Source organism: Melanotaenia boesemani, chromosome 7, assembly GCF_017639745.1.
Source record: "Melanotaenia boesemani isolate fMelBoe1 chromosome 7, fMelBoe1.pri, whole genome shotgun sequence".
NCBI classification, from domain to species: Eukaryota; Metazoa; Chordata; class Actinopteri; order Atheriniformes; family Melanotaeniidae; genus Melanotaenia; species Melanotaenia boesemani.
The window spans coordinates 2,723,662-2,751,017 of NC_055688.1; positions in this window are offsets into that span (position 1 = coordinate 2,723,662).

Consider the following 27,356-nt stretch of genomic DNA (forward strand, 5'->3'; position numbering starts at 1 on the left):
CTTGTGCCTACGTCTTCTACCAGGAATCTTGGTGTCATGGTAGACAACCAGCTGACCTTTAAGGACCATGTTGCCTCAGTTTCCCGGTCTTGCCGATTTGCTCTCTACAACATCAGGAGGATCAGACCCTACCTGACTGAACACACGGCCCAGCTCCTGGTCCAGGCTCTGGTCATTTCACACATTGACTACTGCAACTCCTTACTGGCTGGCCTGCCTGCATGCTCACTTCAACCTCTGCAGATGATCCAGAATGCAGCAGCACATCTGGCTTTCAACCAGCCCAAAAGTGCTCATGTCACTCTGCTGCTAATCGCTCTCCACTGGCTTCCAGTTGCAGCACATCAGATTCAAAGCTCTGCTTCTGGCTTACAAACAATAACCCAAACGGCTCCGGTCTACCTTTACTCCTTAATCCAGAGCTACACTCCCTCTCCACAGTTACGCTCTGCCAGTGAAAGATGCCTAGTGCTCCCACCACAAGGTGGCGCCACATCAGTAGCTAGACCCTTCTCCTCTGTTGTTCCCCGGTGGTGGAACAATCTACCAAACCCCGTCCGATCCGCAGAGTCCTTATCCACTTTTAAAAGCAAGCTAAAGACTCAGTTGTTTAAGGAGCATTTCCACACTTAGCTTAACTCTTCTACTCAGAATGAGTTAGAAAGATTTCTCCAGCTCTTTGGCTCTAACAAGTACTGAATAAGCTGTGTGCACTTATACCCAAGATGATAATGTTTGATGAATTCGTGAACTTGTATTTAAACAAAATGACTCACAAAACTATAATAAATAAATAAATAAATAAATAAATTATATGCACTGCCTCTAGCACTACAAAAAGCCGACATGTGTAGCTAATGGTGTTATGAGGCAAAGCACAACCTCCTCAAGTCGGCTAAGTGGTGAATGTCACTAGCAGCGAGCTTTCTAAACATCCTGAGGAGCGCTGCCAGCGGTCATTTGACTGCAACGTAAGTTATTCACAGTGGGGGTTGATACAGCTGCTGCATAACTGAATATTGACAAAATCATAACGTAATATCGGCAGGTAAAAATAACATAATACTGATAATGTGTAAAGCAGGGATCACAAAAGTCCGGACCCAGCCCAACCTATATTCTGAATTAGGCCTCAAAGTGCTATTATCCTAAGTAGATAAGTAAATAAATGGTTTATACTGTGAAATGAAGTGTCCCTGGATTTTATTCATAGCGATCTAGTGATAAAACGTGATAAAACGTCATACAACTGTGTCTCAGCGGTGGGACAGCTGCCTGCCCGCTGTCTGAAGCAGGCACATGCGCAAAGGCTGGTAGGAATGACAGGAACCAGCAGCCTATCATCACACAGGGTTTGTGATCTTACAGCCAATCAGAAGCAGAGTAGGGCGGCCATTTATTACAACTCCATAGCCGTGATATACGACAGTTTGGCTGAGAAAGAGTCTCCCTGAGCGGCTCTGTGGAAGTTTAGACGTGCTAAACTGCTCGTAAATATTGATGTGTTTACTTTTCCAAACAAGTAAGCAGGTAAAACTATAGACAACAACTATATAATAAAAGTCCTAAAATACCAGGTTCAGCCGTTTAGTTTTTAATACACTATAAGCATGGTAGCGTGACTGGCGGTCATCAAAAGACCGCTGGCGACGCTTCCAGTGTTTAACACTAGAAAACCCAGAGATTTCTTATCCCTCTACCATGCCCAGAGTACAACCAAAAGGCTGCCCGGTTTGAAATTAACAATTCAATGGCCAACAATTAGCACCTTTACATTTGTAAACACAGCCATTACCTGCCGTTAGCTGTTCAAGCATACTCCTTGGGGGGAGGAGTGTGCTTGAAAAGAGCCTTGTGGACTGTGCTGTATAGTTTCACTCACCACAAACGGTATTTGTGCTTTTGACCATTTCTCACATTTTCATGTACCCTTTATTGAGCATTGGTCATGTGAGTTTTCATCGTCATCACACTATTGTACGCCCAGCTTGCTTTCAAGTGAGAGATTATCACGTTTCTGTTTCCACAAAGGCAAGAAGGAAAGCATAATCAAGTATTTCAAATGAGAGATAATTACATTCCTTTTGACCTGGGAACAGAAAAGCAAAATCAATTTAATGTTCCTCACTTCCTAATATGGTGCAACAAGGTTCACAGTCCTCAATGTTTTTAGTAAAAAAAAAAAAATTAAAAAACACCTTACTAACAGGGTGGAATGGAACATAACAGAGTGGAACAGAATATAACAGGGTGGAAAATATTTGTTCCCAATTCCAAATAAAAACGCTTCAATGGCCAGATGATCAGCAATGAATAAAGATATTTCTACAGTGATCCAGATTTTTTGTTTGTTGTTTTTTTGTTTTACATTTTAGATTTTGTAAGAGATGGGTGTGTTTTAACAACAGCAGTTTTATCCGTGACTTTAATCGATAATTATTATCATTATCCAGTGTATAAAAATGTTGGTGTAAAAACGCCAAAGATAGATAAGCATGATGCTGAACTTCGTGGTCTTAGCTCCTGGTTTGGTGTGTCTTGTTCTGTTTATTATCATTCTGAAAGGTATACCAAGTTGTGGGCTGCATATATGCAGCCCACAACTTGAACAAAGGCTAAATTCCTCAACATTCGCACTTGCTCCATAAAATTACCATCTCCAAGGCTCCTCCACCACCACTTTGACTATGGATTGATAAGTAAATGAGCCGCAGTTTTGTAATTGTTGCATTGTCAAAACAGTTCTGTTAGTGTTGTCACACAAAATTCAGTAGACTAGTTGGTTCCTATAGTGAATTTACATGTTATTACAAAAATACACAATAATAAAATAGGCAAGTGGCAAGATTAGAATAATGTTATAAGTTCTGCGCAAAGACTCCTTTTTCATTTTCCAAAACAAAACTGACATAAACAATCTTGAAAAAAATGTAGGCTATGAGGAAAGAATGAATGCAATGAAGTAGGGACTGGTTGAATAAACACGGTTTAACTGGACGCCTAAGCGAGCGCGTTGCAGGATGGCTCCAGATTTTATTGTCAAATGGTTCCAGGTCAACCAAGTCCGAACTGCTTAGAGCAGAGTCCTGCACGGTTCTGTTTTGCTACGCATACCTGCTCTAACCCGTTAGAATGACTCCCGAACCCGACTCGTCACCAATGTATTTATTCCATTTAAATCCGAACCAGACTGATGTTTAACCCGCGACCCGAGCCATTAACGCATCATTGCCATGCTGCACCGCTTCTTTTCCATTATTATAGCCTATTGTTGTTTTATCATTGTGTTAATCTAAAACACATAGATAGCCTATGAATGTTTATTTTAAGCTTGCTCAACATTTTTAAAACAGCTTTATATTCCTCTGACTGAACCATTTCAGAGTGAAGACTAAACCAGACCAGTGTGTTTTATTTTGCCACTGAGAGGGTATTTATAATAGGCTACTCGGAGATTGCTGTGCTTTAACAAAATGTAATCCACCTTTCCTGGCAGCAGCTGTGTTCTCCGTTCCTGGACTACAAATCCGGCGGCAGAAAACTCTGCTGCGCAAATACCAGCGTAAAATAAACTTTCATATATTTTCTCTGTGTTGTTGTAGTATATTCAGATGATAAAACAACTTGGAAGGAGGAACAGCGGGTGCAGTAGGCTATGGCACACGTTAACGTTAAAAAGCACACTGCTTGTTGTAAATACTTGGTTTATGCTTTAAGAGGTAAATATTTTGGTTAACATGTTGAAGAAATATCGTTGTTTCTTTTTTCATCTCTTGCTATGCTATTGAATTTGGCAACATTAACATGGAAATTCACTGCATTAGGACCGACTAGCCTACTGAATTTCTGGTAGCATGACAACACAAACTGGACTCGTTTGACCACTCTTTACCCAATGTGCAACAATCACAAAACTGGGTCACTTGTTCAGCTGCCTCATTGCGGCTCATTTACGTATCAATCCACAGTCAAAGTGGTGGTGGAGGAGCCTAAGAGATGGTAATTTTCTGGAGCAAGTGCGAATGTTGAAGAAGGCGCATGTTCAAGTTGGGGGCTGCATACAGTACCTTTTGGAATGGTAATCAGAGCGTGTCGGGGAATAGCCCACCTGGAGGGGTGACGTAATCGGGATTCCGGCGAGCAGGAAGTCGCAGCACAGCGAGTGTTGGATGTCCCCCCGCGATTAGACACATTGAAGTGGAAGAAATTATCTCCGATCCTGCGTGGGGCTTTTATCTGTCGCCCTGTCTTCTTATGGAGGTGAAATAAATAATATGAGAATAAAATAACCCTTCCTAGCTACCTCAAACAGATTCTGTGTTGCTTGATCCAAACATGACAGCACCTGGGTCCAGTTGGACTACTCAATGATGACGTCCCATCTTGTTTGAATTCATGCTTGTGTTGTTCTTACTCTCAAATGTAAGTCGCTTTGGATAAAAGCGTCTGCTAAATGACTGTAGAATAGAATAGAACTTTCTATCTAATTTTTAATCTGTTTTCATTTTATTTTTTTTACTACCTGTTTGCATGTAAAGCATCTTTGAGTATCTTGTAAAGTGCTCTATTGATAGAATGTATTATAATTATTATTATTATTATTATTATTATTTTTTAGGTCCAGATGGTGTCAGGCCCAGGTTTCTGCAAACCTGTGCAGAACAATAATGTTAGATTCTGCAGCACCTTTTCAACGTTAGCCTGATTCCAGAGAAAGTTTGAGTGTTATGGAAGACATCCTGCTTTGTCCCAGTAACTAAAAAACCCTAATTTATCTGCCCTCAGTGACTAGAGAACATTTGCCCTCTCAACAAGCTGAGTACAAGGAAGTGGTCAATTCCTTTGTGACATGGTGTGTAACAAGAACAAAACAGATTAGATGATTGTGGATTTCTGTAGAATCAAGAGTTAGCAAAGTAGTGTTTCTATCCTGGAAAAATAGATGGAGATGATAGAGGAATACAAATAACTGGAAGTTTACCAGGACATGGACTAGACAGAAACATCTACAAAAAGGACAGAGCAGACCCCACAGCCTAATGAATGATGAAATAGTTCAATGTGTGTGTAATGAGCAGAACTTACTCACGTAGTGGGGTCTTGGCTGGAGGCCACTGGGCAGCTGGAACACGAAGGATCTTGGTCTCTGCGTCCCCAGCTTTATGCGTGTTGATGTCAGTGTGTCTATAGTGGGCCCTAGGTCTACTAAGTGTCACGGTGCAGGACTAGGGTATATTCTAGAGGTGATGGAAATGTGATCCCTCAGTTTCCCACTACGGTCGCTAACATCCCGCCTGACGCTCCCCACGCCCAGTCTAGTTAGGATTAAATTAGGTTAACCCCAGCAATAAAGTGTTTGCTCCCTGTGTGTCTGTCCCTTGCAGTTATTTCTACTCAATAAAGACAAATTAATTGTAACTTACACTGTATATTTATTCGCTGGCTGAACAAAGTTGCATCGAACACTGGCACGGTTTCTTCAGAAAGGCATGGAAATCACTTAATTACCACAAGAGATACCCTTCTATAACCTGCCGTTATTCTGAGAGGACTTACTCTTCCCTTGTTTAAGTGTAAGAAATAGATAACTGAACTGGCTAGATGTGTTTCACAGCCACCCTTTAGAAAACCCCCACCTGATATAAGTCAACTCAAACATGCACTCTCAAACACAGTCCTAGCAGACAGAATGCAGCAAAAACCTTCCTATTGCAACTGACAATAAACACATGCAGGTTTAAACAATTGTCCAGATGCGATGTCAACAGGCTGGAAGGGCTCAAGGAAACTTAACCGCTCATTCAACGAAATCCAGAAGGAATAGTCAGGAATCCAACGCTCAGTTTGCTAGCAATAGGGCCCTTATTGCATTATTGTTTAACAGGAGTCGTGGGTGATCACCTGCACAAAGCCTTTGTAAGAAGGTAGACGAGAAGCTGCTCCATCGATGAATAGATCCCCTCGGCGCGTCCTTCCCCAGGTCGCTGTGTACGGTGACGTCCCTCTACTCAGGCAGGCGGCAGCTTAGCTAACAGCTACGGCTACACTGGTTAGCTAACTAGTGCTGTACGCACATAGCTGCAATGTACTCTCGGCGTCGCACGAAGTCGCTCCTCGTAGCTCCCGTAGCTCTGGCACCGACAGCTCGAGCTCCTTTCTCCAGACCGAGCTGTGCAGATCGCTTTTCGCTTTTTTAATTTCTTTTCTCTCGTTTTTTCGCCATCTATCTCCCGACGCACCACTGTTCTCTCTTCTTCTTCGTCTGTCTCATATCCGTCTTCCATTGGCTGGGCGTCCGAACCAACACACTGACTTATGGTTAATGTAGTCTACTTTCCAGCTCCTCCACATGTGCACCAACTGAACCACACAGTAAATCAGGATAAAACAAAATACAATATAAAAACTGGATCAGGGCAGGATGCCGCACACAGTAACATTATACAACAGCCTGTTAAATGAGTGCTCCTACCTTTTTTTCCTTGCAGTATTTTTCCAGCAGAGAAGTCCATAATCATTCATGCAGAATATCACTTTTAATGGATATCAGAGACATTCGCTTGAGACTGTTTTGGCCCTTGGTGGATCACCCACTGGCATCCATCACAGGCAAAGTCAGAAATAATTAAAAGTGCAGTGTCAGAATTTGGAAATACTGACTGCAGTTGCTTTCATGCAGGATCAGAGCTGTAATTAATAGGATTTTGACTCTCCTGTCCCCCCTCTGCCAGGATAGATCAAGTGGTCGTTGTGGAGTGAAAAGACACAGCTGAGGTTTGGCTAATTCCTGAACTGCTGATAGTTCAACCTGCCAGGGTTTCATGTGGTTGAAGAGGCAGTCTCTAAGAGTCCTTTAGACTCTGTGTTTGAGTAATATCCTTGTGAAGCACCCTCGCAGTCTGCTTGGCTAAAGTCTTTGCTGTGGCTAGAGTTAGCAGTTAAAGCTTTTGCTAATTATCCAGTAACAGTTTATTCAGTTGATACATACGACATTAGCACTTAGCTTGCTGTCCTCTGACTGTAGACTTTTATCATGTTGGTGACTAAATGTGGAATTTGCTGCCTTCAAGAATCCAGTCATCTGGGATTTGCTGCTGTGTCTTTTGTTTTTGTGCACCATTATCATATGTTCTGGCTTTTTTGCAGTTGCTCTGTACTGTTGGGTATTCTTGGTACATATTTGAAAATTTAAATAAGTTATCATTTGGCAATGTTTGGCCAAATGTTTATGACGTGCTATGAGCAACTTGACGTCAAGGTTGAAGCTGCCTGGCCAGATGGCGCCTCTAGGGTGCAGCTTAAAGACTTTATGTGCCCATTCTGTATGTGAATGCTACATCTGTTCCAAATGTTATCAAACATCACTGCCCTCATACTTCCATGCATCCTTTACGTTGACTTGATTATCAAGCCTGATTTACACATAAAGATTATCGGGCTGCTTTTGTCTTGATTTTGCCCCTTCCCGACCAAGGATGGCAAACACCCAATTATCTTGAGTCTAAGATTTTCCTTTAAAATTGTCATGTGGTCTGAGGTGTGTGAAGAGCAAATTCGTCCTGATAATCGGCTCCAAAACGGGTCGTGGCCGACAACTGGAAGTATTAAAAATGTTTACGACCAAAAATCTTCACGTGTGTGAGGAAAGCCGACGACTCCTGAACTGACTCTGGATTGTGATGTGGATCGGAATGTAGCCAATCAAAGAGTGAGCCAACTGGGGAGCAAGGAAAGGTATAAAGTCCGTGTTCACGCCGTCTCCAGTTTGTTATTTTTTTCATTTCTGGATTTTTCTCTTAACAATAGTCCCAAAACCACCATCATTCCCTTGTCTTGTATATCCTCTTCCATGCTGGGTGTTGTGTTCTCTGGTTGTTGCTTCTTCATTTTTATTAGATCATGTTTGATCACAACAAATTCCGGGCTTGGAGGACTAGACTCTCGATCAGTTGTAGGACAGCATGTGTGTTGTTATATGTGTGAACTGTGATGAGAATATCAGAGCCACCACACACAGTACGATCAAAACTGTTAAATGCCTGATTTTTGTGTGAGGTCTCGAACAGATAAAAAAATCTCATAAGATTAATAATAAAATATATCCTGATGTGTGTACCAGAGGACAGTGCAGACTCCACCTCCAAGTTACAACTTCAATTTCAGACAATGGCAAACATAGTGACAATTGAGGAGCTCGTGATAATGAACATTGTCAGAAAGAGACATAAAAAGAAGCAGCTCAGTAGACGGGAGTGCTCTGTTGTTTCTTCTGTGTTCCTTTCACTGGTTGCATGTGAACTTCACTGTTCAACACTGCCCCGACAGTTTCAGGTAATATTGCTCCATCACTTTGTTGGGCAACACATCCACAAGCTCTTTGAAAACAGACCAAAATACACAGGTAAACGATATGAAGATGAAGAAAAGGGTCTGTCACATACATTAGCGTATATAGCATACAGCATAAATGGGCTATCAGGTCGTCTGTGGATTTATCTGTGCCTTTAACAAATCTTTCGAACAAATCTGCATAACATATTTTTGACAGGTTCCTCAGTGCAATATGTTGCTTAGATTAAGCATAATATTCCATGAAACTACATGCTGGGTGGCTCTTACCTGATGACAGTGACGGTTTGAATACAATCACTTTCTTTCATTGATTTCATATAGAAAACTGACTCATCACTGCTGTCAAGTTCCTTCAATAAAAGCCAGTCTCAGTTGAGAAATGATGCAATATAAACTTATCTAATAAAGTGGATACCATGCAGAATAAGTTGATGGAGAGTGACAGATGTGTGGAACGTGGAGGCTGAATAAATTAAAACCTTCATAAACTTACAAACCAGACATTGATGCATGACATGGAATTCTCTAAGTGAGGAAATAAATTTTGTCCTTGTTCCTTCAGTCTTTAGTTTAAAAGCATAATAAGGAGGTCTTGTCTGCAGTTACATATAAAAAAATCTTAGGCACTGTGTTCATTTATTATTTTCCTCTTCTCAATGCTCTCCTCTATGGCCTCCATTCTAGCCTGATAAGCAGCAGTTGCTAAGTTTAATGATCCCACACAACCTCTTTCCCTTGAGTTGAATGTGCCAGTCTCAGTCCATTATAGTAGCACTTCATACATTTCCAGTTACATGGCTGCAATTCAACTCCATCCTTTTGCTTTCCACATCATGCGTGGATCATCATAAAATCTTCAGCTTGCTCAGTGTCTCCTTCACCTGATTCTAGGCTCATATCCAGCTCCACCAGACCTGGAACGCTGAATATGCTGCTGGAGTCATCACTGTAATTGTTTGGGCTCTGGCACAGATGCCTAATATCAGAACATAAACTACCATGGTCAGGGGACAGGAGGATTGTTTATAGGTGGGCAGGGGAAGAAAATGAATGAACAGTGGAAGGACAAAAGAGGGAAAGAAAGCATCTATAGTGGCTGTAAATTGGACTTAGATCTATATCTATTGCTAACGCAGTAGCCCTTTCAACCTGAGTGTGGGAGGGAGTCCTTTAAAATTCAGACAATTTCAAACATGACCATCACTTTGGAGAGAAAATGTCCTGAACACTAGCTGTCAAGCCCACCTTCTGACCTACTATTTTATCTCTTCTGCTGACATGAAAGATAACACTCCATTTAACTACAGAGCCTGAGACATGAGTGATGATGAGAATTTTCCAGCAATGACTTTCCTCTTAAATGCTCTTGCTAATTAGCTCGATGCATTACTGGGCTGAATAAACACTCCAATACTCCCTGCTGGCACTCTCATGAGGGAGCTTTTTGATCAGTGCATCGAGATTAGTGGCATTGTTGTTAAAAGCACCGCTTTCAAGGTGATGTAACTGTTCTTCATGTATCTGCACAGAAAGGTTATAACAGAGAAACTTCTTCCCTTAATTTCGTACTTGACCACTACTTGATACTGTTAATTCAATATTTAAACACCTTAACAAAGCATGAGAGACAAAAAAAAAAAAAGAGAAAAAAAACAAAAGATGAAAAAAATAGTTAAGCTTGCATGTGTTATAGGACAGCTCACATTCAAGTGAAGGGAAAGATATTATGCCTCTGTCACAGTAGGGTGGAGAAAAGGCAACTGAAAGCCAATGTCAGGCTGGCTATTAGTGAGAGCGTCCATGAGACAAGTGGAGCGAAACCATTTTTGATTTCCTCCTGAATTACTTTCTCAGCAGCCTAAAGGCTCTCTTGGATCTTGTGGCGAGAGATAGAGCTTCCACTTGGGTTAACAGAACGGTACAACGTTTTATTTCCCACTTTGTCCCCCTGTCGCTCTTGACATATATTTTGTAATATCTAATTTGTGGCTTACACTCATGAAATTTGCTGTAGGGATCAGAAGAAAGTGTTGTTCAGATCATCCACCCCAACCTTTTCATAAATTCAGGCATGATTTCAAACCTCAGATCTCCTCCTCGTTCACCAGAAAGGAGGAACTGGCAGAAAGACAAAAACTCGCAGGGTTAAGCTCCCGTATTAATAAAAAATGTGAAATCTGCATTTTTATCTCAAGGAGACTGATGGATAAGGAAGCTGCAGCATCATTACTGAGAAGAGTCTGCCTCATAGAGGGCAAACATTACCTTTGACATGGATGATGTCCAGCTTTCTCAGGGTTTGAATCTCACTCTCCAGAACCTGGAAAGATTTCTCGTTCTGCCCAGGCCCTCCTAGGAGTAGGGTCACACCTCTCCTTCCATCTAAGCTCCATAAGATCACATGCTCCCACCCCAGGCCTCCCCAGAGGACGGGGCCCTGTAACCTCAAGCTGTTCTCCTCAGCCTCCAGATTCCATCTTAAACAGAGATTTCCTCCAAGAAGTCCATGTTTAGTTGTTAGTTTCCAAAATATCTTAGTGGTGCTCCATAATTAATATTTTCCACAATTTCTGAATATTAATAGCTGTCCTTAATAACTAAACCAGCTCCTACCTCATTCCCAACACCTGTACTATAGTACAAAGAATATGGACACAAGAAGGCACAGAAGTGAGATGTATGAGGATGTTTACCTGGGGCACCGGAAAAAGGGGGGTAAAGGGGAAAATTATCTACTTCATCTACTCAATGATAAACTTACAATTATGCAACCATTTTAGTTACAATGCATTGGTTTCACTAAGTTTCTTTGCTTTGAAAACATTTATGAACATCCGACTCACCTCTATATTTTCCTTAAATGGTTCAGTCCACCTGCTCAATCAGCTGCTCCATCAGCTGTGCAACAGACAGACAATGGGTGGATGGTAAGATGGCAGGATGCCTAAAAAACCGGGAAGTTTAAAAAGAAAAAAAGCTGAGACTGTAGAGAGAACAGAGGGATGGACAGTACGCCACCCAGTTCTTTCAGCGGCGAGGTGGTCGGTTAGTTCGTCTGATGGAAAGTTGTGGAACATCAGCTTGTTGTCTCTTCTAAACTTTGTTCATATAAGCTAGCTCACTTTGCTCCATATCAGCTCATATTTCTGAAGAAAACTCTAGATTTTATTCATTTTGCTGTTGTTTTAGTCAAATAATCAATGCATGTAAATGATTAGCAAACTGCTCTGCTAGAAAAATCACGCATGTTCCGAACAGACACGAGAGCAGCCGAAGCAGATGCTGCTAGCACATTTCCAGATATCAGAAGATAACTAGCTACAACCATATAGCATCATATATGTTTCTCCACTAATCTAATGCTTCACCTGTGAGTCTACAGATCTGGAGATAAATTAGACTTCACGTGTTGCTACATGAGGGAGACGATGACGTGGAGGATTGGTAGTTAAATCAGTTTCCCTTGACACTGTTGGTGAAATCACTGAAAGCACCTTTAAGTAAAACAAATAGTGGGAGGCCACCAGAAATAATAATTGTGATGCTATTACACATGACATTTTGATCATTGGAGATACTATATAATAGAACAGCTGATAGAACAGAAAGCTGGACTTCAGGACTTGATAAATGATTTTCCAGGGATAAAGCTCCACGTTGGGCTCTTGGTGAAAAAAGCTGAGCAAGAACAGTGATTGTGAATGAGATTGCCAGAGCTTGACTCAGCAATAGTGTACTTTACCTCTCCTTGATTTCTTATTACACAAAGTTCTACCTTTTAAAATGTGATTATTTAATTTTAAAGACACTTCCAGCCGTTGTTTGGCTGTAAATCTCCACAGTGGTTTGCTTGTGACTGTATTACATTGAGGTCATATAACACAATAAACCATGTGAGGTCCTGCTAGTTTTTGTTTCTGTGCCTACCTCATTTATCTTACCATTTGCTTCTGATTTTATTTATTTTTATTTATTTATTTTTATTTATTAATTATTTTTTTCCTCTTGTTCAGTAATAATGCTCCATGATAACGCTCTTTTTTAAAATATTGTTTTTGGCAAGACCTTCTCTAACGCAGTAGCTGGCTGGCGGTAGACAGGGTTTATACTTCTTGTGACCGTATTACTTTCAGTTCATATAATACAATAAACCATGTGAGGTCCTGCTAGTTTTTGTTTCTGAGGCTAATTTATTTTACCATTTACTTCTGATTTTATTTTTATTTATTCATATTTTGTTGCCTCTTGTTTAGTGATAATGTTCCATAACAACACTCACAATACAATAAATCATATTATTTATCAATTTAAATCATATTTAAATCATATTTAATGTATAAATCATAAATTGAACCTAAATTAACTTCACCCAGTAGCATAAGAGTCATGTTTTTCTTTTCACAAAATGGTCAGTCAGTTTCTTTTCATGGAGCCCAAAATCCCTGGCAGCGCCCCTGATGTTTACACATTATTATAAAAAATTTGCCAAATATCAAATTAACATACACACACAAACAGACTGACAAATTGACAAATAAGTACAAGTAAGCATAGAATAAATAGGATTCAGTTTGTGCAGCACTGACAAATGTCAGATCGCCTTCGTACTTTGTGTCCTGGCATCTTGATCTTATTTTTAACTGAGACTTGGCGAATGTTCGGCCTTCTCTGGGTGACGTGGCTCAGTGGGTAGTGTGGTGGTCTTGAGCAAGACACCGAACACCAAAACTGCTCGTGATGGGTCGTTGTTGAGCGCCATGGCAGCGTCCACCATCAAGGTGTGAATGTGTGTGTAAATGGGTGAATGTGATGTATACTGTAAAGCGCTGTGGGTATCATGCCAGGTACAGTAAAGCGCTATATAAATACAGACCATTTTTAATTCTCTGAACTTCTGCCTTCAGACTGTACAATTTTTAGCTCCCCTTGCACCACGGACAAGGGCAGAGGACTAGCCTCTGTGTTCAGATCAAGTATTAAATGCCAACAATACACTTCAATAACCTTTTCCAGTTTTGAACTGCAGCTGTTTGAGTTACAGCAGGGGTGCCCAAGTTCAATTCTCGAGATCTATTATCTTAGATGCAACCCTTCTCCAATTCACCTGAAGCAAATGGCTCAATTCCCTCATCCTCATGTTATTCAGCTCTGCAGACACCTGGTACCGAGCCATTCATTTGATTCTGGTGTGTTGCATCTAAAAGTTGCAGCATAGTAGATCTTGAAGACTGGACTTGGTCATCCCTCAGTTACAGTGCAGTGTGCACTCATCTATCTTCTGCCAAAATTCAATAATGATTTCAATATAAATATCAGTTTAAGAGTTTATACTGATCTGTTAACTTTGGTTGTTTGACTGTCCTTGTGCTTGTAGATTTATGCGCAGCTATTGACACTGTGGATCATCAAATATTTCTCTCCCGAGTTAAGGACTGTGTGGGTATCAAAGGCATAGCCTTAAAATGGTCTAAGTCATAGAGGGCCACTCCATCTCTGTTCAGCTGGGCCCTTATGAATCAGATGTGGCCCCTCATTGCTGTGGAGTTCCACAGGGTCCTATTTTAGGGCCTTTATTGTTTTCTTTGTACTGCTGCCCCTAGCGTCCATTAAAAGAAAAAAATAAATAAATAAAAATTAATTTCACTGTTTTGCAGAAGACCTCCAAGTCTATATCCACGCCCTGTTAATCTGCCTCCAGTCCTAATGAATCCAAAACAGAAATTGTGGTCTTTGGGAATACTTTTGATTGTCTGTATGCTGTCGTCTGGGCCCATTGAGTCACATCTGCCACCAAGCAGCCAGAAAAAACTAATGGTTCCTTCATGTTGGATCAGCAGACCAGCTCATTAGTAAAAGTGTGTCACAATGGCGGTGGAGGTGAGGACCCAAGTGCAGGCAGCTCAGGCAGGAGGCAGGTCGGTGCAGGTAAATGGTTTATTTGTCACAAACTCAGGAGCAGGGAAACACACAATACTGGGGATCAAGACACAACATGGGCAAACACAAGGGCCTGACAAAGACAACTGAAAACCAAGGGGTATATATACACAGAGGGAGTAATGAGGAACAGGTGAAGTGAATGAGAAATCAGACCAGGTGATCTAATGGGCCAGAAACAGAAAACACAGCACATGAGGGAAAACTACAAACTGAAAACTAAACACAAAAACGAGAGGGGTATTGCACGAAACCAGAATAAAGAAATCCAGGATGATTAAGCAAACCCACCTTGACCTAGCTTGCGCGGCCTATCCTGGCTTAATTGGTTGCACGTTTGCTGAGCCAGGATGAAAAGGTGCGGCTAGGTTAAGCCAGGTGAAGATAGTTGGGATAAGTGCGTGTGCACGGCATACTGAAGCAGACCTCGCGATCGCTCACAGAATCACCGATGGGGAAATGGATAAAAGCCGCGCGTCCTACTTCACGGCCGCTGAACAACAGCTCCTGACGGAGTTCTCTGACGAAGTTAAGGATATTATAAGGAAAAAAGGCAATACCAATGCCATAAGTAAAGAATGCGAGAGAGCCTGGCTGACAATAGCCCACCGGCTCAATGCGTAAGTAATCAAAAACTGTACAATTAATAAACAGTGCTCCACTGGAACTGTCATAATTAGGCTACAATTAAAGGAGTTACTTTTCAAATCCCCTAACTGTTGTATACTTTAAGAATGACAAGCAGGTGCATGTTACTCAGGAAATGTAGAGTATGATTAGGTGCAAACAATTATCCACAATGTGTCATTTAATCTATTTTCCTCATGTTACGTTTTTATCTATTTTATCTTTCTGTCCTTCATAAAGGACAAACCTGTCTGGCCATAAAAGGACCTGGCAGCAAGAAAAAATTTAATATAAGAACATTTTGCACGCTGGTAAGTGACTCCAAAGTAGATAACCGTGAACAAATGAGGTGAATAGATGAGGTGTCTGCTGACATGTTCAATGTCTGTATGATTGTAGCAGTTAAAAAAAGGCCTATAAACTGGCACAGGGGGCGGCCCACCAAGCCAGGATGTGACTCCAGCAGAGGAACTGGCACTCCATTTAAATAAAGGGAGGCCAGTGATGGAGGGGATCCAGGGAGGGACAATAACTGACTCTGTCCCAGCCACAGAAACTGGCCTCTTCATACAAGGTACACAAAGTACTGCAATTCTACTGCACATGGAACACAATCAAATATAATATAGTGTCTGACTTTGGATAACCTTGCAGTGTCTGGGAACACAATTACACTTTTGGAGCCACCAGAAGATGATCCGGTTAGTACAGTGTCTCGAAATCACAGGCTTGGTATGTTCTGTGAAATCTTAATCCGAGTCCTCTCGCTGCATGTATACGGCAGGGGGAAGGCACATCTGCAGCTGCAGAATGCACGTCTGCAGATGAGGAGACTGTGTCAGTGGAGTCCAGAAGGCTTGAGGCATGTCAATTTTATGGGATTGGCCTGCTTATTTATTCCATGAAGGATATGAAGTCAGTGATGTGGTGCTAATAGAAAATGTGTAGCAGGACCCGGATGCTGCACAGTCTCCTAAGCGGCCTGGTAACATTGTGAGTATTGGCTAAAGTACATCTACGTTATGCACAAATCCTGCTGTGCTAATTGACATTTCCTTTACAGACCTCACAAACTGTCAGAACGCTTTATTCAGGGCACCTGGAGAGAGAGATAGAGCTGGCAGATGTTAAAAGCTGACTCAAAAAGAGCAAGCTCCAAGGAATGGAGCTGGATCTTGAGATTAAACGCCGGACACTCAGAAAACTGCTGGAAATCCAGTAACCGAAAATCTGTATCTCTCAATGACATAGTCATCTCCAAAGGCCAGGGGATGTGAGCTGTCCCTGAAGACTCGTTCACGTCTGAATGCTCTTCTGAGGATGCGGGCTTCCTCATCCAGCACATCCTCCGAAAAAAGGAAAGCCATTATGAAGAGGGACCAGGTGAAGGGGAGTTGGACCTATATATTCTACATTGCCCTCGTCACGGATTTCTTTGAATACACCTTTGTAACCTCATCCGCTGTGTTTTGTAATCTCAATTAATGCAATAAAACACATATTTATAAAACCTCTGACAGCAATTTGACGAGCAGTCTTCATTAGCATAGCAATATAACACTTGGCCTGAGTAATAATACTGCAACTCGAATCCATATAAAAAGGCTGTTGCGATTACGAACAGATTTGGATTAAATGTACAGTGACTGTAAATGTAATATTTTAATACTGGATGATTAAAATGACGCGCCATACTTAGGAAGACCATGGACATGCTGTAAAACACATTATTCCTCACAGAATTGACGTTGGACATGCAGGTGACTCGCTAGGATTAATCTTCCGGCAGTTAGCCTGGTCTGGAGCAGGCTAGCTGCAGCGGATAAATCACCACAGTAACTTGGCCGGGTTTAGTTTTAGCTGCTTTCATGCAACCGACTTAGGGCTAAATTCAGCCAGGATAACCAACATATCCCGGCTTAATCCATTATCTTGGTTTCGTGCAATACCCCGCTGAACTAGAAATCAAGATCAAAGCAGAACATGACAAACCAAAACCCTAGACCAGGATCACCACAAATAAAACCTGAACACAACAAACTATAAACCCAGATAATATATAAAATATAAATAAATATAACACAAATATAACACAAACCAAGGAACAGACCAAGACCCACCCCTACCTCTAACCCTGACCCTAGCCCAAACCCCTAACAAACCAAGGAACAAACCAAGACCCCTAACCCTTTTTCAGGCCATCAACACTACAAAACACTCACTACAGACTAAAGTTTACTTCAAACCCACGGATACACACGCATTACTCCATAAGAACAGCTACCATCCCAAACACACCTTTAAAGGAATTATCAATTCACAACTCATCCGGTTTTCTCGCATCTGTTTACAACCTGCCGAAATTGCACACTGCCACCAGTATATTATTCAAGAGCCTCCGACACAGAGGCTACTCCAAACGATTCCTCTGCAGTATTAAAAACTCCACCTTGGCCCAACTCACTCCAACTCGCTCCCCCTACACTCCTTACTCCTCTCTCCTTTTCCCCAGCCCAGGCCTCAGGCTCTGGGCCGCTATTTCCTGTCTCCCCCTACCCTAACCAAGGTCTGTATCCCAATCCCCCTCTCCTCCATTCCCCCCCAGCTCCTAACCCTAACCCCCCATCTTCCTTCTCTATTCCCCCACCCATCTCCTCTCCTAACCCTAACCCCCCATTACCTAGTCCCTTACCTGCTCTTCCTCCTAAATCTAACCCCCCATCTCCCTCTTCTATCCCCAACCCCCCCCCCCTCTCCCCACGTCACCCAATCCCTCACCCACCCCCTTTCCTAACCCTAACCTTCCTCCCCACCCCAAACAGACCACTCTCGCTGGCGGCCCAGACCCTAATACTTCCATCCACTCCACCCCACCACAACTCATCCCCCTAGTCTCCACCTTCTCACACAAAATTACTAGACTCCACAGAATAATAAAAAAGAACTTCAAAGACCTTCAAACTCGCCACCCATTATTCCAGAACCACCAAATCATCTCAGCATTTAGGAAACATAGGAGCCTTCAATCCATTCTCGTCCGATCTCAATACAAAGACAACAGACCCACCTCACATCCACCTCATAACCACCATTACAGACCTAGAAAATTCATCCATAACCCATACACTAAGGCTGAATTCCCAATCACAGGCTCCCTTTCCATCTCCACAACCAATGTAGTCTATATCATCACTTGCACCCTTTGCAATAAACATTATATTGGCGAAACCAAACATTCTATTCACACCCGGTTATCCCAGCACCTCTATAACATTGGGGAAGGTCGACTCACCACCCATCTGGTTCAACATTTTCAAGAACATCCCACTACTCACCTTATAGTTTCAGGACTAGAAAACAATGATCGCTGGACCATTGGGCAGAGGAAGAGGGCAGAGAGGATCTAGATACACAGGCTTCGCACCACCGCACCAGGAGGTCTAAATGACTAACAAAGTAAATACAACACTCATCTCGCCTGCTGTGGGGGTTCACACTCTTTCCTTTTTTTATTTTTTTTTTCCTTAGTTGCCTGCACAGTCCCTGCTGAATGCTACTGACTCCTTGGCAGAAGGGATAATCTACCCACCTCCAGATAAGTATACCTGAATTCAAATCCCACTAGGAACTCTATATGATAATACTCTCTGGACTTTTAACCTGGATGATTTATGCATTTAGTCAAAACTAAAATTAACTTAATAATTTTTAAACTTTAATGTTTTATCTACTAATTTAATTTTTTTTTTTTCCGGGCTAGGCCCACCACCAACGTCAATCCCACCCAAAAGTTTTTATGCTTTTACTAACCAAAAATTTACAAACCTTGCTTGCTTGTTAATTTTTTATACTACATTACTTATTTATTATTTACTATTTACTTAATTAATATTTTACTTTTTTATGCATCTTGTCCTTTGTGGACTATTTAACCATTTCTTATCTTCTTATCTTTTTATTGTATTTTGCAGTGTAGCACTTACTAGTCTTTTAAGCACTTATTTAACTCTCTAAAAAACCTTTTTTAACCCCCCCGCTACCGGCTTTTATTATTATTTATTATTATTATTTTTTTTTTTTTTTTTTTTTGTGACTGCTGAAGGCTCCAACCAGATCCAAATAAATACCACCTCTTCCTCTGCCCATTAGCTTTGCTTGGGGCTCGAACTAGGTCCCTTGGATTTGGCAGACACATTTTCACCCACTACTCTATCCTCCACAACAGCAGTCCAGTGCACATTAAATTATAACCCCTACCACCAAATCCCAACCCTAACCCTAACCCTAACCCCCTAAACATTTCCCATGGTGGTGCCTTTTTGGGAGATTAACAGCTGTCCACCCCTAAATGAAATACTCACAAGTACCATCCTGAAGGTCGCAGCTGAACTCAAACAACTGAAACTGATGTTCCAGGACAGAGGGGGAGGGGGGGTTATGACAAATCCTGAAAGGCATTCCAGCTAGAGCTGCTCCTTGAGGAAGTGCTGTATGGGACGGTTCTGAATCCTCGGGATGAGGTGTTGGCAGGCTTAATGGGGACTAGTGTGGAGAGCCCCATAAGCTTCACGCACCAGAGGGGTTTCATGGGGCTAGGGGACCACACGGGCTGGAGTCCCATTTTAACACCCCCACCGCTTGAGCACTGGAGTACCGACAAAGTACTCCAGGAGAGGGTGGAACGTTTGTTCCCCCTTTCCAGCAAGCTCCAGTGCAGAACCAAAGATGTAGGGGAGGAACTGGTGCTGGTGGTTCTCAAGGACCTGTGTGCCGCAAAACAGATTGACATCGTTCGCTTCATGGAGTCACAGGAGCCATTTAACCACTGTGGCAAGGTGTCGCCTCAAGTGGTTCTGAATGGACTCCTCACTACACTCTGCTTCAGCAAGCCACACATGTTTGCCAGGGCCAGGCAATTGTGGCAAGAGGCTGGCAACAAAGTTGCTGATCTGTTGCACCAGGGGTTTGAAACCCTGAACCTAAAATACATCCCCAAATATGGGATCAGCTGGAGGGGGGGAGGACAACCGGTGGCCCTTTGGAACAAACAGGACCTTGTGGAACTGGATTTCAAAAAGGCAGGACCAAGTCAGGGCAGGGAACCCAATTATTTGGACACCCTGCAAACCTACCTGCAAGCGGAGGACAATAAAAATCGACCCTGTGTGCTTCCCCAAAAACAGCAAGTCCTGGTGCCAAAGAGAGCGTCCATATTTGGACCGTTTGGGTCTTTTAAAAACTGGATCCAGCAAGAACTGGACTGCATTCCGCCTCCCCCCACCGTAAGCCTGGACAGCGTGTACCGAATTTACGTCCGACGCTGTGAGGCAGCAAATGTGGCCGCCAGCACAAGAGAGGACTTCAGACACAAGCTGTGGGTCATGACTAACGTTGGCCAAGCATCCAGCCAGTGACGTCATTCTCTAACAAAAACAAAAAGACTTTAAAGAATGACCTTTGAGGACCACAGAGATACTGGCCCATTTTATTTTCTTTTATTTGTGGGCAAATCTAGCTTAAACCTCTAATTTGTTTTCTTCAATGTTAAACTTTACAAAAACAGACAGAGTTTGTGTTAAAATATATGGGATGAGAACACTCCCATAATCTGAAACTGAAAGAAAACATTTTGAAACCTTGAAAGTCGGTTTTTGAAAATTTAAAACCTGAAATAAAGTTTTGCAAGTCTGAAAATAAGTTTTGAAACCTTGAAAAGTATTTTGAAAGTCTGAAAAAAAGGTTTGAATCTCTGCAAGCATAATTTTGCATTTGAATTTTTATTTTTCATAAGTGCGACATGCATATTACAGAGTTTCAGACTCATGTTTTCAGAGATTCAAACCTCTTGTTGCAACCTTGCTGTTTTCAAGTCTACATTTTCAGAGTTTCAAATATGGCATTGTTTTCCCACCACATTAGTTTGCAAAAAACTTTTGAAACCTTGTAATATGAGATCTGAAAACTGCTGTGTGCATCTTCGCAAAAATGTTTTGAAACCTTGAAACTTGAGTTTTAAACTGTTAAAATCTTCTCCAAACATCATTTTGTAAGGATTAAATTTTACTTTGAAATCTGGGCGGATTAACTTTTGCGCTCGTAACTTTGCAACATCCGCTTTTCGGAGTTTTGTCTGCACCGCTGCGAGTTTCGAGGGGGGGATTTTTGGTTTGATGTGAAACTCTGAAACCCACACTCTGAAAAACTAGAAAAAAAAAAAAAAAAAAAAAAAAAACGGCTCTGGGGGAGGGACACTCGCCTCTTCTAACTAATCGTTTCCCTTGTGAAGTATTAGTCCAATCACATGTAAAATGCACAGTTCTTGTCACCGTTGCCGGGCGCTGAGACAAAGCTCAAATCGTGGCAGGGGCAACTACCGGTTGTGGCCGCGATTTGTCACGGACTGCCAGAGCCTGCCGAAGCGGATGGCCTGACTCTCCACAGCCTAACGTTTATAACCGTAAACAAATGTCTTTAGGCACAGAAATGTTGGTGGATGTAAGCTGCTTCAACCGTGCTGCGGCAGCTCTTTGGAGCACCAGGGAACGGGGGAAGTGCCTGCAACCTGCACCAGGCATGAACCAGATGGTAAGTATAATGAGAGGATTAATGTGATTTTATGTACAGCCTCGACTTGTATTTGGATTATAAACGTATATAGTCCTTGTTGCATAAAAGTTATTATTAACCTACTGTTAGACCGTGCTGTATGTCAGTGGTTGTGTTTATTGAGTGTAAAATGTTTATTTTACACTCAATAACATTTTTTTCCCACAGCTCATAACAGTTTGCCAACCAGTTGCCACTGCCTGCCACAGGCTGATTTCGTTAACGAAATCTAAATCAAAATATTTTTGTAAACGCACTTTTTCACGGGAGAAAAACTAGACTAAACGAGAATAAAACCCCACTAATAAAGACACCATGCTGTATGTCAGTGGTCACTTACAAACAGTTTGAGGAGCCTTATTTTTGTGAGAGCACCATGACTTCCAAGTCACGCGTATGCACACCTCACGAACATCAAACTTGTGCCAATATAACATCATATTTGGAGTACGGTTATTACTGAAAGAAACGGAATGGATCAAGTACAGTATTTGGAGAATTTGACAAAGTGAGTTAATAAACATGCAATGTTGACAAATTATTGCATTCTTTTAATCTAAGAAGAATTGGAAACTTCATGGAAAATAATGAAAAATATAATCTGAAACAGCCTCAACTTTCCAGAGCAGCTGCCATTGTTGCCATGAGCTGCACAGCCAGCATACAGCTGATTCTATTTATGGAAGCTGGTGTTGATAAGATTAAATAAAGAATACGTTTATCATCCAGTTATTGCTAGTGTAATAATTAATCACTTAACCTTTAATTTAGTCCTCTCATTTTTTCTTTTGTTTTGGGTTTTCTTGCTCCCAATCATATAAACTATGCTGTAGTTTTAGCTACTCAAATCTCTTCTGTACTACACTCAATAAAATGAACATTTTATTCCCGCAGCCCATCACAGTTTGCCAACCAGTTGCCGCTTCCTGCCACGACCCCACAAGAGTGCTGCTTGGCACCAGGTCTGCCTGTTTACAGCTGCTGCAACAGATACTGCACCTACAAGCATGTCCTTGTATCGGTACAGTTGAAGTCATAATACATTGTTTTGGGGTGTCCAAACCCTTTCTGATGGTTTGTTCTATGTGGTTGTAATTGTCCCAGCTAAAGTTAAAAAATGTAACTTGTAGTGAATTCATAACAAACATTTTATTTAAAGAAAACACTTAACCTGCTAGTTTTTTTTTGTTATTAGTTTTTATTTCAACACTTGTGCTTTACAAACTAAAATGTTGAATGTTTTGTGTCTTTGTAGGTGTTGCTGTTTAAACGTTGATTTGTTGACTGTGGCCTCCTTTATGGTAATTCTGAACAAAACAAAGATGATACAGCATTTAGCAAGAGTGCTGTCTTTAATAACATTTTTATAAAGAAAAAGGACAGAGTCTGCAGATAATCTCCACTGGAGTTGGCCAGTTTGCCAGAAGCTGTGTTTTATTATGATCATTGAACAATCTTAATCATCTTCACATCTGGCAAAAAGTAGTTTTTTTTAGCAACGATTTCAACGCAGAACATCTCATAGTCCTGCTTTCTTTCAAAAATAAAAGTTCAGAGATCTGCTGGAGAACTCTCATCAAGTTCCTCATCCCAACTTTGCAAAGCCTTCGTGTCTCATTTTGTTCATCTTTGCTCATTAAGACAGCTGGAAATACAACTTCCACTGAATGTTGTAGTTCGGCACCAATCAGCTGCAGCCATGATGTCACGTAGTAAAATGCTTTCCTGCGAAAGGGCACAAATTTTTAAGTTAGTTTTCATATTAATTAAGATGGATAAAGATGAATTTTTCAACATTTCATATTTAATATCTTTGTGGCCTTTAATATACAGTAGGTAGGTAGGTAGGTAGGTAGAGAGGTAGGTAGGTAGGTAGAGAGGAAAGTTGGTCAGTGTGAGAGGTGACGTACAACAAGGTGTCCTAGAATGGATTTGAACCTTGGCCACATTGGCACCTTTACAAGGTGCAGCTGCTCAACCAGGTGACCTAAATGACATTCCTACATATCTTGTGGGGTTTTTTTTTCTATATGAAACACCCGAAAGTAGTTTACATATAAAATTGAATTTGGGCATCAGTTAAAATATTTATTGAGCAGCATCCGTCAAGGTATGGAGGTTAAAAATGTCTCACCTGTTCAGTTTCTGTGTCTTCAACTGGAGTCTTATCTGCAGGGCTGCAAAAAATCAATGAATAAAAAGATTAATACTCACATTGAGCAACATATGGGTGTGAAGGAGACCATAGCTACAACAAAAGGAGCACACATTCTGCTTCATACCTGAAATGTGGCCTTTTTTTCAACCACAGACTCATAACCTAAAAACATAAAGAACAATAGCCATAATAAAACAACTGTTAATATTTTAAAATGCTCATATTTACCGTCAGTTGGATTCTATATATTAATGTTGGTGCATATCTTCAGTAGCTCACCTCAGGCAGAATGACCTCTGTGATGAATTGCTGCTTCTCAGCAACAGAAGCCGGCGATGACAGCGTTTTGTCCAGTCGCTGGATGCTGCTAAGTCAAGCAAAAACAAATAAAATCAGTTGATAAAATGTTGATAGAGGGATTGATAATATAACAGCAATCTCACTGGCATATATGTACCTGAAAGAGCATGTTTTTCCATCTACTCTTTTTTTCCCTCTTAGTCCTCTATATATTTGTAATATGTCAATAGCGTATGTTATTATTTCACTTCTTTCTGCCCAAAACAACAAAGCATACTACAAACATCACTAAATAATGCAAAAATAAAAAATAAAAATATATCATTTTCTCTGTAATGTTTCCGAAGGGTCGGATCCAATCCTGCATGTTTCCACAGATAAAGTCTGTTGGAAAGAACGTGTCCTTTCTGTGCAAATCCAGTATTTGATTCATTTTTAGTTGTGTATAAAGTTTTATACTGTCTGAACAACTGTAAGCACCGTTGTGGCTAATGTTAATTTTATCTGCCATTTTTAAATTTAGTCTCAGTTTTAGTCCAGTTTCAATCGTGGTTATTAGTTTTTATCACATTTAATCAACCTCATCTCATTTTTATTTAGTCAAGTTTTAGTCGACTATAAGTTGAGCATTTTAGTCTTTTAGTCCAAGAAAACATAATTTTATTTGTCTAGTCTTAGTCAACAAAAACTGTCAATTTTAGTCTAGTTTGTCAGGACAAACATTTTACCCTTTTAATTTTGTCAGCAGATAATATTGAACATTGTTAGTAGTTAGTAGAACATTGTTAAATGAAGTTTATTATTGTTAAACTTCATTTAACAATCCATTTAAAACTCATACTTAAAATATAACAATCCTATTTTATGCAGAAATAATTACAGGTATTTTTATATTTACATGCATTTATTTATATTAATATTGATGCCAGTTCAGATCAAATGTCCTCGTGATGGTAACCTGAAGACAAACAGAACAGCACTTTTTTTTTTTTTTTAGCTTGGAACCCCATTTTGATATCAGAAAACTCTGGCGACCCCAGACATTCAAAGCACAATTTAACTTTTTAATTTTTATGCCACATTTAGACAATTTCATGTATGAAAATGCAGGTTAAAGTTGTTTTGAATTAAGTGTGGCATATTATTTTATCTACATGATTTGTTTTAGTACGTTTTAGTTTGGATCCATGTGTAGCTGTCCGGGTGTTTTGTGTTAACTATAGTTCGCTTGCATCTCCTAGATTAGCTCATACTTCTGTCTGCTTTAATCAAACTTGCAATCCAACTGAAAACATAGTTACTGTAAAGAAATTTATAGAGATACTCATCAAGGAATTATTTAAGTGTGCTACGTATTTTCATTTATATTCTTACTCTGTTAATCATATTGACTATCTCTTATCTTTAAGCTCATACTTACTGATAGTGTGCTTAAGCAACAATGAGACTCTTCATATGGGGGGATGTGAGAAGTACATGTGAGGGGCTGACTAACGATGTGTTGCCAATAAAACAGCATGGGGAATGTTACCCTTAAGGGAAATTTCTGGGTCGACCGGAGTTCAGAGGAGATACCTTGTTTGTTTGTGTGTGGTTTCTTTGTCCCTGTTTTCCAGAACAAAAGAAGCCACCAAATGGATGGATGTCACACGGAGGGGGGTAGACATCTGCATGTGGTCGATCTGTGACTACACCCAACCAGACTTCTGCAACTCCAGCATGAGTCAGCAAAACTGTGTATATTCAGACCCCTATATAAGGATTCCAGGATCAGTTAGAGGGAGTTCTGACTGTAACAGCAGCAGACTCCGTATTGTATTAGTCCAGGGGACAGACAATACGAATCCAGAATTCTGTATTTGCACATTTCTCATATCAATTGTAATTAATAAATTAGTTAACTGAGAGAAGTAGTCTGTCATATTTTGATCCATCAAAGAACACGCAGGAGAAGACCCTAAAGAGAAAGGTAGAAAGAAAATGTGTGGAACAGTACCTTATTAATTAGGAAAGTGGGAAATTAGTACCTGCCTATTTTAATACTGTGGGAAGAAGTACCTGTTCTTTATTACTTGTGCATTTTTAGGGTTTTCTCCAACATTACCCGACCAGTATAACGTATCTAAGTTAGCAAAAATTCAACTTCACACATAATTCTACCAAGAAGTAGCTACTATCCCTACAAGCTACGCAGCTAGTAAGTAAGCTAGTAAGCCAGCGGTTTGTGGTCGGTTTAATGTTCTTGTTGGAAAATGACAGCCGCTGGTTTAATGTTACATTAAACAACCACCAAACGTTTTGTTAACTTACCACGATGTCTTTGTGGTGAACTGCGATGTGTCGCTTCATGTTTGTGTTTTTCCTGCTACCTTGTGCCCATACGAATACGTTTTTTTTTTTTTCTGTTTTGTTTTTTACTTCATTTTTTTTCCTTTTATCATTCAGTCTAGCGAGAATTGGTCCATATATCACGTCTTCTCTTTCTCTGTAGCTCCGTGCAAAGCATGGCCATTAATGTTTTATTTTTAACTTTTCACCGTGACTCCACCTCCTGACTGGCCCATGTGTGTAAACGTGCCTGCTGCATGTTTAGGGCGTGTGTGAGTGGCCAAAGAACCGAGGAGGAGGCGGAGGAGACAGGATTTGACAAAGTCATATGATATAATAATATAATTTTTGTCCCGTCTTTGTTCCTTAACTAAAATTTCCATACATTTTATTTCAGTTTTTATTTAGTGAACTACATTTTCGTCTCATTCTGATTTAGTCCCAGTTATTGTTCATTAATGGGTGTGTCATACAAGTCTAGTCTAGTTTTCGTCCAGTGAAAACTGTGAGTTGAAGAAAATATTTTTCTTTAGTGTTCATTAGTGTCGTTTGACCACTGACATACAGCACGGTCTAACAGTAGGTTAATAATAACTTTTATGCAACAAGGACTATATACGTTTATAATCCAAATACAAGTCGAGGCTGTACATAAAATCACATTAATCCTCTCATTATACTTACCATCTGGTTCATGCCTGGTGCAGGTTGCAGGCACTTCCCCCGTTCCCTGGTGCTCCAAAGAGCTGCCGCAGCACGGTTGAAGCAGCTTACATCCACCAACATTTCTGTGCCTAAAGACATTTGTTTACGGTTATAAACGTTAGGCTGTGGAGAGTCGGGCCATCCGCTTCGGCAGGCTCTGGCAGTCCGTGACAAGTCGCGGCCACAACCAGTAGCTGCCCCTGCCACGATTTGAGCTTTGTCTCAGCGCCCGGCAACGGTGACAAGAACTGTGCATTTTACATGTGATTGGACTAATACTTCATAAGGGAAACGATTAGTTAGAAGAGGCGAGTGTCCCTCCCCCAGAGTCGTTTTTTTTTTT